We start from the raw sequence: 14,952 nt of genomic DNA on the forward strand, positions 1-14,952 counted from the left end.
ACACCTACAAGATCTCTGTCAAGCTTTCTTACAACTACAATACCCACCTGCGGAAGTAAAGAAACAGATTGATAGAGCCAGAAGAGTTCCCAGAAGTTACCTACTACAGGACAGGCCTAACAAAGAAAATAACAGAACGCCACTAGCCGTCACCTTCAGCCCCCAACTAAAACCCCTCCAACGCATTATTAAGGATCTACAACCTATCCTAAAGGATGACCCAACACTCTCACAAATCTTGGGAGACAGGCCAGTCCTTGCCTACAGACAGCCCCGCAACCTGAAGCAAATACTTACCAACAACCACATACCACACAACAGAACCACTAACCCAGGAACTTATCCTTGCAACAAAGCCCGTTGCCAATTGTGCCCACATATCTATTCAGGGGACTCCATCACAGGGCCTAATAACATCAGCCACACTATCAGAGGCTCGTTCACCTGCACATCCACCAATGTGATATATGCCATCATGTGCCAGCAATGCCCCTCTGCCATTTACATTGGTCAAACTGGACGTCAAGTCTGGACGTAAAAGAATAAATGGACACAAATCAGATGTCAAGAATTACAACATTCATAAACCAGTCGGAGAACACTTCAATCTCTCTGGTCACGCAATCACAGACATGAAGGTTGCTATCTTAAAACGAAAAAACTTCAAATCCAGACTCCAGCGAGAAACTGCTGAATTGGAATTCATTTGCAAATTGGATACTATTAATTTAGGCTTAAATAGAGACTGGGAGTGGCTAAGTCATTATGCAAGGTAGCCTATTTCCTCTTGTTTTTTCCTACCCCCCCCCCCAGATGTTCTGGTTTAACTTGGATTTAAACTTGGAGAGTGGTCAGTTTGGATGAGCTATTACCAGCAGGAGAGTGAGTTTGTGTGTGTATGGGGGTGGATTTTTGGAGGGGGGTGAGGGAGTGAGAGAACCTGGATTTGTGCAGGAAATGGCCTAACTTGATTATCATGCACATTGTGTAAAGAGTTGTCACTTTGGATGGGCTATCACCAGCAGGAGAGTGAATTTGTGTGGGGGGGTGGAGGGTGAGAAAACCTGGATTTGTGCTGGAAATGGCCTAACCTGAAGATTACTTTAGATAAGCTATTACCAGCAGGACAGTGGGGTGGGAGGAGGTATTGTTTCATATTCTCTGTGTATATATAAAGTCTGCTGCAGTTTCCACGGTATGCATCCGATGAAGTGAGCTGTAGCTCACGAAAGCTCATGCTCAAATAAATTGGTTAGTCTCTAAGGTGCCACAAGTACTCCTTTTCTTTTTATGATATGAAGAAGACAGTCAACTTCTCCAGTAGAGGAGGTGAAATCCCTGCTATGGGGAGTGGAGAGACGGTACAGCCCTGAGGCTCTCTGGCTTTATATAAGAGGGTATGCACAGAATAAAACACTGTTTGGTTGCTATCACTGTTAATGATTGCAACTGTAAAATTCAAAGGCAAATAGTAGCCATATAGCACTTTGATGTCAGCATCCCGTAATGATTAACAGTAAACTGTATGGCTAATGCTATGAAAATGGTCACTCTCTCCCAAAGAAACCCTATCTGATTCCAGCCCTGTTCCAAACATCCAGGGAATAGGTTAGATGAATCTCTGAACATGAAGAATTCCAAATTCAGAATATGTCAGATAAAAGCCTATTCACAAACTGTTACAGTTCCAGCAACAGGGAGGAATCAGTCTGTAAATGCAAAGGACTCACAGCGTTTCAGGTCTCATCCAGATTCCTTCCCCCCAGGAAGACAGCAATATAAGAATGGCTTCTTTGGAGCACTCTGGGAAGTGACTTGGATTTAAGAAGTAGAAGGCCTAGGGGACACTGATCCACCTCCAGCTGGCAAAGGTAAAAATACCTGAGTCCTCATGCTCACGCTTTCCATGGGATGCCACCAACAGGAAGGCTGGAAGATAGGTGGCAATCAGCTGCATTTACATTGTAAACATTTGATAGGAGTCAGTGCTGGGGGAGACCATTTTAGCTCTGTCCATGCAGCACACACTCCCCCCTGCTCTTGGGGAAGTTCAATCTCCTGTTATTGAAGGTCCTAATGGTCTGAGATGGGTTTGCTATTAGCAGCGTAATTAATTATTTGTATTACTGTAGCACCTAGGAGCTCTGCTCACAAACCAGGACTCCATTGTGCTGGGAGCTGTACAAACACCAGAAAGTTTCTTCCTGACTCAAAGAGCTTATAATTATTTTGTGAGATTTCTTGCAACCTGTCTCACCTTCACTGACATAGCCCCACCCACTTTTCTTGTCGTACGTACCCTGCAGCGCAGAGTGCGTTGTACTTAGCCACAGAATGTAAAATCTGCTCCCTCTCACAAGGCCTAGAAGAGTTACCATGGTGATCACTTGAGCCTCAGTTGTGTCCTTTTCCCTGGAAAGTCACGGTTTGTTACAGTGCTATCTTTAATGTTATTTCTGAACCGAATACAAGACACTGGGTGATGCAATTGTGAGAGCAATATGGAAGTCTCCAGAAATTAGAGCAAGCTGATATTGACAGAGGATATGAGCTATGTTCTCTTAGCAAAAGCCTTTTCTTGAGATAACCATCCTGCATCAGAATGAGTGGCAAATACGACATATGGTCCCATGTTCGCTAGTCTGTAATGGCAGACTTAGCACTGTGGGCCCCCATTCCAGTCCTTTCAGCAGGCTCAGCAGTTCAGGAAGCCCACCTTTTCCTCCAATTAAACTTAAGAGTTTGGCTTCATTGGGCTTTTTCACTCTTAAATGTTTCTGAAACTAAAAAAAGGGAAATGAGCTGGAAAGCATTTAAAAAGCCTGATTCTCCATCACCTTGCACCTTGTGTGTCCATTTACACCTGAGCACGAAGTGGGCTGCCACAATAGGATGGAGAATCAAGCCCATTATTGTAGGGAGAAGGTACTGGGAAATACAGAAGTCATTTTAGCATTTGCAGAACTAATAAAACTGGGATTTAACACTGGCTAAAGGAAAAACACTGAAACACTGTGAAATAATGCTGTGAATAATGTTCCACTGTACATGTAAAGCTCTAGTACAACTATTTCTATTGTATGATGCAGTGGCTTCAGAAGCAAAGTGGATATGATCACTTACTAAATGAGCAGTTTATGAAAGACTAATTTATTTGATAACAAAACATAAAAGATGCATCCTGTGTCTTATGGGAAGCAGCATGGTCTAGCACAGGTCAGAGAGTCACGACGAAAAGAGTTTTAGTCCTGATTCTGCTCCAGACTCACTGTATCCCTAGATAAAATATTTAATCTCTCTGCCTCAGTGTCCACATGTGTAGAATGGCTTCTTCACAGGAGTTTTGTTAGGCTTAGTTCTATAATGTTTGCAGAATGCTTTGAGATCTTCATAGAGAGGTCATGTCCAGATGATCTTCAGATGGAGATACAAGAGCAACGTACCATAATGTGCCCAAAATTCGGACAGACGATGATAATACAGCTCAATTAACAAATCCAAAACCAATTCCATTGTAAGATGGCCAATATTTGATTTAGTCCTAAATGGAACACAGGATTTGGTCCAAGAAGTGAATATACCTGGACTGCTTGGTAATAGTGACCACCACTAATATGGGGGAGGGATAGCTCAGTGGTTTGAGCGTTGGCCTTCTAAACCCAGGGTTGTGAGTTCAATCCTTGAGGGGTCCATTTAGGGATCTGGGGCAAAAATTGGGGATTGGGCAGGGGTTTGGACTAGATGACCTCCTGAGGTCCCTTCCAACCCTGATATTCTATGATCATATAATTCAATTTAACATCCGTGTGGTGGGGAAAACAGCCCAACACTGTAGCATTTAATTTCAGAAAGGGGGACTACACAAAAATGATGAAGTTAATTAAACAGAAATTAAAAGGTACAGTGCCAAAAGTGAAATCCCTGCAAGCTTCATGGAAACTTTTTAAAGAAACCATAATAGAGGCTCAACTTAAATGTATACCCCAAATTTAAAAACATAGTAAGAGAACCAAAAAGTGCCACCTTGGCTAAACAACAATGTAAAAGAAGCAGTGAGAGACAAAAAAAGCTTCCTTTAAAAAGTGGAAGTTAAATCCTAGTGAGGAAAACAGAAAGGAGCATAAACTCTGGCAAAAGAAGTGTAAAACTATAATTAGGAAGACCAAAAAAACAATTTGAAGAACAGCTAGCCAAAGAGTAAAAAAGTAATAGCAATTTTTTTTGAAGTACATCAGAAATTGGAAGCCTGCTAAAAAAGCAGTGGGGACAGTGGACGATGCTAAAAGGAGCACTCAAGGACAATAATTGAGTTTCTCCACAATAGCCTTAATTCTTTGTGTCAGTCTTCACGGCTGAGGATGTGAAGGAACTTCCCAAACCTGAGCCATTCTTTTTAGGTGGCATATCTGAGGAACTGTCCCAGACTGAGGTGTCATTTTAGGAGGTTTTGGAACAAACTGATAAACTAAACAGTAATAAGTTACCAGGACCAGATGGTATTCACCCAAGAGTTCTGAAGGAACTCAAATGTGAAATTGCAGAACTACTAACTGTAGTCTGTAACCTATCATTTAAGTCAGTTTCTTTACCAAATGACTGGACGATAGCTAATGTGACACCAATTTTTATAAAGGGCTCCAGAGGTAATCCTGGCAGTTACAGGCTGGTAAACCTGACTTCAGTACCGGGCAAACTGGTTGAAACTATAGTAAAGAACAAAATCGTAAGAAACATAAATGAATATAATTTGTTGGAGAAGAATCAACATGGTTTTTGTAAAGGTCCTCTCTTGGGTTGATAACTGGTTAAAAGACAGGAAACAAAGGGTAGGAATACATGGTCAGTTTTCAGAATAGAGAGAAGTAAGTAGTGGTGTCCTCCAGGGGTCTGTACTGGGACCAGTCCTATCAGCATGCTCATAAATTATCTGGAAAAAGAGGTAAACAGTGAGGTGGCAAAATCTGCAGATGATACAAAACCATTCAAAATAGTTAAGTCCCAGGTAGACTGCGAAGAACTACAAAAGGATCTCACAAAAGTGAGTGACTGGGCAATAAAATGGCAAATGAAATTCAGTGTTGATAAATGCAAAGTAATGCACATTGGAAAACATAATTCCAGCTATACATATAAAATGATGGGGTCTAAATTAGCTGTTACCACTCAAAAAGAGATCTTGGAGTCATTGTGGATAATTCTCTGAAATCATACACTCAATTTGCAGCAGCAGTCAAAAAAGCTAACAGAATGTGGGGAATCATTAAGAAAGGGATAGATAATAAGACAGAAAATATCATATTGCCTCTATATAAATCCAAGGTATGCCCACATCTTGAATACTATGTGCAGATGTGGTTACCCCATCTCAAAAAAGATACATTGGAATTGGAAAAGGTTCAGAAAAGGGCAACCAAAATAATTAGGGGTATGGAACAGCTTTTATATGAGGATAGATTAATAAGACTGGGACTTTTCAGTTTGCAAAAGAGATGAATAAGGGGGGTTATGATAGAGGTCTATACAATCATGACTGGTATGGAGAAAGTAAATAAGGAAGTGTTATTTACTCTTTCTGATAACACAAGAATTAGGAGTCACCAAATTAAATTAATAGGCAGTAGGTTTAAAACAAACAAAAGGAAGTATTTTTTTCATGCAATGCACAGTCAACCTGTGTAACTCATTACCAGAGGACGTTTAGAAGGCCAGGACTATAACAGGGTTCAAAAAAGAACTAGATAAGTTTATGGAGGATAGTTCCATCAGTGGCTATTAGCTAAGATGGGCAGGGATGGTGTCCCTAGCCTCTGTTTGCTAGAAAAAGGAAATGGGTGACAGGGGATGGATCACTTGATGATTACCTGTTCTGTTCATTCCCTCTGGGGCACCTTGTATTGGCCACTGTCAGAAGACAGGATACTGGGCTAGATGGACCTTTGGTCTGACCCAGTATGACCATTCTTATGTTTTTATACAATGTTGCATTTTGAGCAATGTAAACCATATTTACTTTGAAGGACTTTGGGTACCAGTAAAAAGTTGATGTCTTTTGAAGCAGAATAACATGCTGGCTGATGAAACCATGGCAACACCTGCAATACTCTGGAGCATTAGGATAGTTGGTAAAATGGGGAGACTGCAGAGAGCTGCTGTCTCTTAAGCTGGATTCTAGGTTTTTCAGCTGGAGCAGCTGGACTTCGGTTACTACTCGCTGTCATCAGTTTTTGTTTCAACCAGTGAGGCTGGATTTGGGGCTCAGTTCAGAGATGCTGGTGCTGAAGCCCAAAAGTGAAACCAAACTCAAGATGTGTAACTATCCGTGAACTGAAACTAGTGCGAGCTGCAAATCCCCAGTGAGTCTCATTGAGGAGTCACTATCTGCTCATCTTCCTTGGTGCACAGATCAAACAGATGACAGCACCACATTGCTTACCTCCGAAATATTGCCAGCACTGCAATGGGGATCTTATAAAATAGGAGAAGGATTGAATGGGCATTGAGAGGAAAGTACAATGCTACAAACTTGCTAGGTCTGAAGCCATGGGACTTCAGTGACCCATTTCAAAGCTTAAAATAGTAGAGTCAAACAATTCCTGACTTAACACACAGACTAGATTAGTTCAGTCATAATATTGGTCAGATATATTTGTATACCAAATATGTTTGAGAGGAAGACTCGTTTATAAGAAGCCAAAATAGCTCAGCAGTCACTGATACTTCAACAAATACTGTTTGACCAGCTCTAAGATTTGAGTATCTCAAGTGCACCCAGAATGATTTTGTCTATCAACTGCCATAAGATGGCAAGTTGTTTCCAACCACAACACCTATGTCTCCCTGTCAGCATTTGGGGCCAGTAATGGTATTGCTGTAGTCCAGCACTGCTGATGAGTCAGTGGGTTTACTTCCACCTTAGATTGGGCTACTCTTGCAGTTTTAGCCCCAGGTTTAGGGGTACCTGTCTTGGCAGCCCCAAAAGATTGAAAGGATAGATGATGATATACCAAACAAACCCACACCTGACAGCGGCTGGCCTTCAAAGGGCAAGTGTCAGATGTGTAATCATTCTGTCTTTCCAACACGCTTTTCTGATCTGATTTGATGGCTGTTGCTCTGGTGACATCATAACAGACTAACCGGGATGACAGTTGCTGGCAGTTGCCAGTTGCTGGCTGCTGGCTCAGAGTTAGAGGAGCAGTGTGAGAGCAAGAAACCCTCTTGGTTTCACAAGGGGGCAGCAGCTGAACAGACCCACATGTTAGATGTTATCTGGGAAACAGACTTTACTGGCAAGGCCACCTGATACACGTAAAGCTGTGAAACCACTTTCAAAGAGGGATCAGCCAAAGGCTGACCAGCCCACCTAAAGAGACAGACCCTTGACTTAGGTTTGGTCAGCTAAAAATGACTTCCATCATATTAGCAACATAAGAAGCAACATTTGACCAACAGTCAGCTAGTGTAGGCCTGCAGAGGGGTGGAGCTGAGGGAGCTGCAGAAATGAAGTGACTGAACCTTATGTGAGGTCTGGTAGGAAGCACCCTCCAGACCACCATTACAAGTGACAGGGAGATAAGCAGTTTTAGGGAAAACTTTAGGGGGCCAGCTTTAGGGGGCCAGTGAGCTGACTCTGTCCAGAAGAGGGAGCCAGAAGCCAGATGGATGATGAGAGCATGTGGGAGGAACTGCCCCAGAGTAAAAAGGGCCAAAAGTACAGCCTGCAGGAGCAACCCCAGAGGCTGCACTAACAGGGAGCTGGAATGAAAGAAGCAATCCCCTAGCTGCTATTGTGGAAATAAAAGGGAACAGGAGGCCTAAGGAGCACTAGAGTAGTGGATCTTAGCCACTCCTAAAGGGGCTGCATCCAGTAGGGCTGGCTAGCCCTTAAAGAGAGAGGGCCTTAGAATTAGATTCAGGTCAGGTGAGAAGCAACCTTCAGCACAAATGGGAAGTTACAGGCAAGTAGCCAACCAGTGGGTTGGTCAACACTGGGAAGTATCATACCAGTAGCTGCCACACCTGGGTGACAGTGCCGGGGTGTGGGATATCAAAGGGGGTCACACCTGCATACTGTCACACACAGCAAGACACCAACCAGCAGAGGGTCCAGCGTGGCTAGACACAGTGAAAGGTCTCCTAAAAGGCCTTACCAGACTGAACAGCTTCTGCCTAGCAATTAAATAATTCAGTCTAGTACACAGGTACCCACCAGAGGGCAGCAGCTGCTTATTCCTTGAACACTTCCTTAGGTGGATTGGAAAATCATTGCAACTGTATTGTGCAACCAGTCTTTGAGACACTGCTTTTAAAAATGCCTCTGTGAGATCTAATGTTTCGGTATTGCCCATGCTCAATTATTGATCGAATGCAATATTTTTTCTCCTTTCTTTCCCTTTGGTGTATATGGTACTTGCCACAAAGTGGGCTGTCTGGGTGGCAGGTGCTGGGAAGTGTTGCCTGGCTGCTGGGTGAGGAGGGATGGGGAATGGTATGTGCGTTAGGGAGTTACCCAGCTGCTGGGTGAAAAGGAAGATGGGGTGGGAATTTGGATGCCTGGGGGATGTTGGGTGGGTAGGTTGCATGAGTGGGGTGGGTGCATGGGGGATGGTGGTAGAGTGCTGTGGAGGTGCTTTACTGGAGAATGGAGGACCTTGAGAAGGAAAGGGTCCTGGATGGGATGGATTGGTTGGGGCTGATGAATGGGGAGTGTGCCGGGGATGTTGTCTGGGAGCGTTTTGAAAACGTCACCCATAACAGGTAGTATTTCCACCTCACAGGTAGGGAAGATACTTCCCTTCTATATAGGGGTATTTTTAGGTTTACTTTCATTAATAGTTTTAAGTGCTATGAGATCCTCAGCTGCAATGGACCACAGAAATTACTTAATGACAGAATTGATTAGCATATGCTACAAAGCAGCTTGTGTGATTATGAAGAGAATTTATAGATCTTATTAGTGGAGTTTCCCTTTGGAGGAAGGGGTATCTCAGTATAATAATTTTTAGAAATGAATAAGTTTATCCTGGTAAATTGACTGCCTAGTGCTCAGGGGCAAGTTCAGGCACCATCCTTAGATGCTGTAAGTTATAAAATATTTTTTTTCTTTAAAGATGAATGTTTTGAATGAATTCTCATTTCTCTGAACCATGATTGATCCCTAATGTCCTAAGAAAAGTTCATTATTTTTTTCAAATAGATACAGTGGGTAAAATGAATTTTGTTTTAAAGTCAAACCTGTAAACTTTATTAAGGGCTATAGTAATTAGTTAGACTGCTGATAAAAAATCTACAGAAGTAAACCATTTTATTAATTCATTCACAAATGCTGCTGTGGCTCCTGTTTTCTGCTTTGGAAATTCCTCTTTGTTTCCTTGCTGCTTTTCTCTTTTATTCTTTGTTCTCCATACAGCTGCTCTGAAAGGTGCGCTGGCACATGTGGTATATTTATGTATCAGTAATGAGATGAGTGATAGGAATTTTTGAAAAGCCCATGTGTTCTCTTTTCTGTGATTATGAATTTCATTTGCATTAGAATGCACAGGATCTAATGATAAAGCCCTGTAACTGACACTCAAGCTTTTCTATCCCTGTCCTACCTACATCCCTGTCCCCTAACTAAACACCATCATTATTGCTATCACTATTGGTGGCTGCATCATGTGCACTAAAATCTCCTCTTTCATTTCAAAGATAATGTAAGCCTCTAGCTCTTGGGTACAAAAACAACTTTCAGAATGAAAGCTCAGTGTAAGATGGCAGATGAAATTCAATGTTGATAAATGCGAAGTAATGCACATTGGAAAACATAATCCCACTATACATATAAAATGATGGGGTCTAAATTAACTGTTACCACTTAAGAAAGAGATCTTGGAGTCATTGTGGATAGTTCTCTGAAAACATGCACTCAATGTGCAGTGGCAGTCAAAAAAGCCAACAAAATCTTGGGAATCGTTAGGAAAGGGACAGAAAATATCATATTGCCTCTGTATAAGTTCCATGGTATGCCCACATCTTGAATACATGGTGCAGATCTGGTCACCCCGCCTCAAAAAAAGATATATTGGAATTGGAAAAGATACAGAAAAGGGCAACAAAATGATTAGGAGTATGGAACAGCTTCCATATGAGGAGAGATTAATAAGACAGGGACTTTTCAGCTTGGAAAAGAGATGACTAAGGGGGGGATGTGCTTGAGGTCTATAAAATCATGACTGGTATGGAGAAAGTAAATAAGGAAGTGTTATTTACTCCTTCTCATAACACAAGAACTAGGGGTCTCCAAATGAAATTAATAGGCAGCAGGTTTAAAACAAACAAAAGGAAATATTTTTTCACACAGTGAATAAGCAACCTGTGGAACTCATTGCCAGGGGATGTTGTGGAGGCCAAGACTGTAACAGGGTTCAAAAAAGAACTAGATAAGTTCATAGAGGGTAGATCCATCAATAGCTATTAGGTAGGATGGGCAGGGATGGTGTCCCTAGCCTTTGTTTGCCAGAAGCTGAGAATGGGCGACAGGGGATGGATCACTTGATGATTGCCTGTTCTGTTCATTCCCGCTGGGGCACCTGACACTGGCCACTGTCGGAAGACAGAATAGTGGGCTAGATGGATCTTTGGTCTGAACCAGTACAGCCATTCTTATGTTAACCCCAGCAACGTTGGCTGCCTGGAAGAATAACTGACAGGAATGACCTGTCCCATTCATCCATGAAACATAATGATGGCAGTTTAAATGTCAACACTATGTAACTTTAGTGCTCTCCTGGCCAAGATGGAGTCTGTTCTGTGAGCAGCTCTGTCAAAGAGAAGGTGCACGCAGGAATGCAGCAGGGAAAGTCCCTTCCAGCACCGGGGCACCTGTTCCAAACCCCCCAGAGTGGAACACACACACACCAGAAGAGTACAATGAATATAGGAAAGGGAAATATTTATTTACTCAGGCATGAAAGGAGAAAAACAGCAGGGGAAAGCTAGGGTGAGCAGTAAAACAGGGTTGCATTCAACACAAGGCTCCACGGGCCCAGTGGTACCACAGTCTGAAAGGGCAGACACGGAGCAATGTGTCTGCACACAGAGTTCAGGACTCTGGGGCAAAGTTCCATCCGGCAGTGAGTCTTGGGTGCTCCTAGTTATCTTCGCCGCCAGCAAACTTTCAACAACAAACCCCTCCGGTTCCCTCTTCTGCCGCTCTCTGTGAATCCATCCGGAGCGACAATCTCCCCATGTAACTAGCTACAGCCTCTCTCCTTACTCCCAATGCAAAGTCACCAGCTCAAGTACTCACAGTCCCATACAGCTGTGTGCAACAGTGATACTGGGTCCAGCTCTGGTTTGTCCTTCTTGGGTGATTCTTCCCTGACATGGTGCTTCTCCTGGATCCTGTCCTGGGGCGTCCCCGATCGGCCATTCTGCCCCTCCCAGGCAGGTTCTCGGCTGCTTCGCTCTGTGAGGGCCTGCTTGCCGTCCCTTCTGTCTGGAGCTCCAGACACACATCCTATCACTCTCCCCTCTCTGCTCCCCACTCTCCCACAGCACTTCCCCCTTCTGGAACAATCAGCACTTTCCAACTCAAAAAAACGATTTAAAGGGGCCATGCTCTCTAAACCCCAAAGGGGTTACAACTGTTATCTATTTCATTGCTCATCAAAGCATGCCAAACAAAGAAAGATGGTCATTCTAACAAGAATCCGGGGTTCTCACTACCAATTTTTTGGTGGCGTCGGAGTGGGGCCACTCTGACCATTTTGCCTAAAATACTTAATTAACTTTAGGAAAAACAAATAAATATGCACAGGTACATGTACAAACATTGTAATCTATCTATGTAGGGTTTTTTTTGCAGACTCATAATAAAAATAGTGTACAGTTGTCTCTATTCTTTATTGGACCTAGATAAAATAGAAACACAAATAAGGTGCTTTGAACATTCTTGGTTTTTTTCTTCTTGTTTCTTTTGCTTTTGTTGGTTGCTTTTTTTTTTTTAAACTTGCTAGCTACTAAGTGTGCTGTGAAAAGTGATATTAACAAACATCACTTTTCACAGCACACTTACTCAGCCCCGGCAAGCCTGGGGACAAAATAAGCCCTGGATGGGGAGGTTCGTACAAAGGCAGCAGGGGCCAGGGGCGATGGGCACTAGGGGGAGGCAGGAGGGATGCCGGGGGGCAGGGGGGTGAGCTTGGGGCCAGAGCCCGTCACCACACAGCCAGGGAATGGAGCCTGAAGCCCCATGCCCAGGGGACAAGGCCTGGGGACAGAGCTCAAAGCCCTGTGGCTAGTGCCTGCCACCTGAGGGCTGAAGCTTGACCCCACTGATCCCGGGAAGGTGGGGAACTCACTGGCCGCCTGCTCCTCCAGCTTGTCTCTCTCCAGAGGGAGGCATGCCCCCACCCCCATCACCACCCAGGAGGTTGTGGCTACAAAAAAAGCCCCTGGTTGGTCACATGCGGCCACGGTGGCCACATTTGAGAAACACTATACAGTAGCATCTCATGAGTAGCATTTGACACCAGGAGTGTGTGAAGCTCAGGTAGTGAGCGGTGTTTGGGAGAATACCACTATATTTTCCTTATTCTGGCTCATTTATAAGGTGCCTGTCACCTTGGTATCTCTCTGCTTTTGTGCTGGAAAGCACCTAAAGAGTTAATAAGTAGGTCACACCATCCTTGGAAGTAGTGCTGACTATCTGCCATTTCCACAGTATCCTGAAATAAAGCACTTCACTCTTTATGACAACATGGGATTCTTGGTGCTTCTTGCCCCACTTCATGACATGGCGTCAGATCCTTGCTCCATCCCTTTTGTACCAGCCCCAGGGTGTAAAAGAGAGGGAGATCTGCCCAAGCTCGGGAGCTTATGGGGGGTATAAAGGAATGTACAATAGCTCTAAATTATTCTATCCTCCATTTCACTGCATAGCAGGCTCACAAAGGATAAGAGGAAGCATGGCTAGAGTACAGTGATCCTTGGCCAGCAGAATTGACTCTAGGGAGCAATTGAAGCTGGTGTAAGTCAGAGCACCCTGGATATATCCTGTGACTTATGGGAAGCAGCACAGTCTAGCACAGGCCTGAGAGTCATGATAAGAGTTTTAGTCCTGATTCTGCCCCATATTCACTGTACCCTTAGATAAAATATTTAATCTCTCTGCCTCGGTGTCCTCATCTGTAAAATGGTTTTTAGACTTAGCTTCTTCACAGGAGCGTTGTGAGGCTTAGTTCTTTAAAGTTTGCAGAGTGCTTTGAGATCTTCAGAGAGGGGCCATGTCCAGATGAGCTTCAGATGGAGATACAAGGGCAACATAGCATAATGTGCCCAAAATTCAGACACATGATGATAATCCATCTTAATTAACACATCCAAAACCAATTTCATTGTAAAATGGCAGATATAACGTTGCATTGTTAGTACCATAAACAGTATTATTTACTTTGAAGGACTTTGGGTACCAATAAAAAGCTGAGGTCTTTTGAAGCAGCATAACAGTCCGGCAAATGTAACCAAGGCAATCCCAGGCATACTCTGGAGCATTGGGATAGTTGGTAGAATGGGGAGCTGCTGGATCTTAGCTGGATTCTAGGTTTTTCAGCTGGAGCAACTGGACTTCAGTTTCTCTTTCAACCAGTGAAGCTGGATTTGGGGCTCAGCTCAGAGACGCTGGTGCTGAAGCCCAAAAGTGAAACCAAACTCAAGATGTGCAAATATCAGTAAACCGAAACTAGTGTGTTCTGCAAATCCCCAGTGAGTCTCATTGAGGAGTCACTATCTGCTCATCTTCCTTGGTGTACAGATCAAACAGATAACACCGTCACAGTGCTTACCTCAGAAAAATTGCCAGCACTGCAATGTGGATCTTATAAAATAGGAGAAGGATTGAATGGTCATTGAGAGGAAAGTACAATGTTACAAACTTGCTAGGTTTGAAGCCATGGGACTTGAGTGACCCATTTCAAAACTTAAAACAGTAAAGTCAATCAATTCCTTGCCATTTATTCCATCATAATATTGGTCAAATATCTTCATATACCAAATATGTTTGACAGGAAGACTGGTTTATAAGTGATTTGTGAAGGCAAAATAGCTCAGCATTCACATAATTTTGCCTTAGACAATTACTATTTGACCAACTCTAATATTTGAGTATTTCAAATGCACCCAGAAAGATTTTATCTATAAATTGCCACAAAATGGCAAGTTGTTTCAAACCACAGCACCTGGGTCTGACTATAAGCATTTGGGGCCAGCAATGGTAATGCTGTAGTCCACTAGTGCTGATGAGTTGCCTCCACCTTAGATTGTTTGCAGTCCCAAAAGATTGACAATTACTCAATAAATTATATTCCCCAGAGTGCTGAGGCAGGGTCCAGGCCTGCTAGCATTGGAAAAAAGTGAAAAGCCTAAGGGTTTCCCTTCAGCTGAATTCACCCCTCATCCCCACTACTGTTTTTTCTATACTATTTGAAAAAAATATTTTATGCATACATATACACAGACTAGCACGCACACAGGAAATATTGTGTCACCTATTTAGGTGAATCCCATGGTTTTTTGGGGTGGCATCTTTTTGGCCAGCTGTTTTCCCCATTTTCTGTGTAAGGCCGTGTTATATTATCAGTGGCCACGATACTCACAGGCTTGGCCCCAGCATGAAGTCCTGATTTTATGAGGCAATGTTGACGGTCTGTGAAATACCCTCAGGTTGTGCAGCTGCAACTATGGCAGGATGGTGACAATAGCAGATGTGGCTTTATTTGAAAGCTAATAAAAGAGTGTTGAAAGTGGGTTCAAAGTCCCAACAGATGAGGACTCATTGACTATCAGGTTTAATTGATAAGATGGAGCAGAGGGCATCGGTCTTACCAGCTACCACTTTTGACCCTCTATTTCCTGCTTAGTGGGGTTCTGGCAGAGCAGAAAGAAGCCAAAGTGTTGGTTATCACCAAAGCA

The sequence above is a fragment of the Eretmochelys imbricata genome, chromosome 5, assembly GCF_965152235.1.
Source record: "Eretmochelys imbricata isolate rEreImb1 chromosome 5, rEreImb1.hap1, whole genome shotgun sequence".
NCBI classification, from domain to species: domain Eukaryota; kingdom Metazoa; phylum Chordata; order Testudines; family Cheloniidae; genus Eretmochelys; species Eretmochelys imbricata.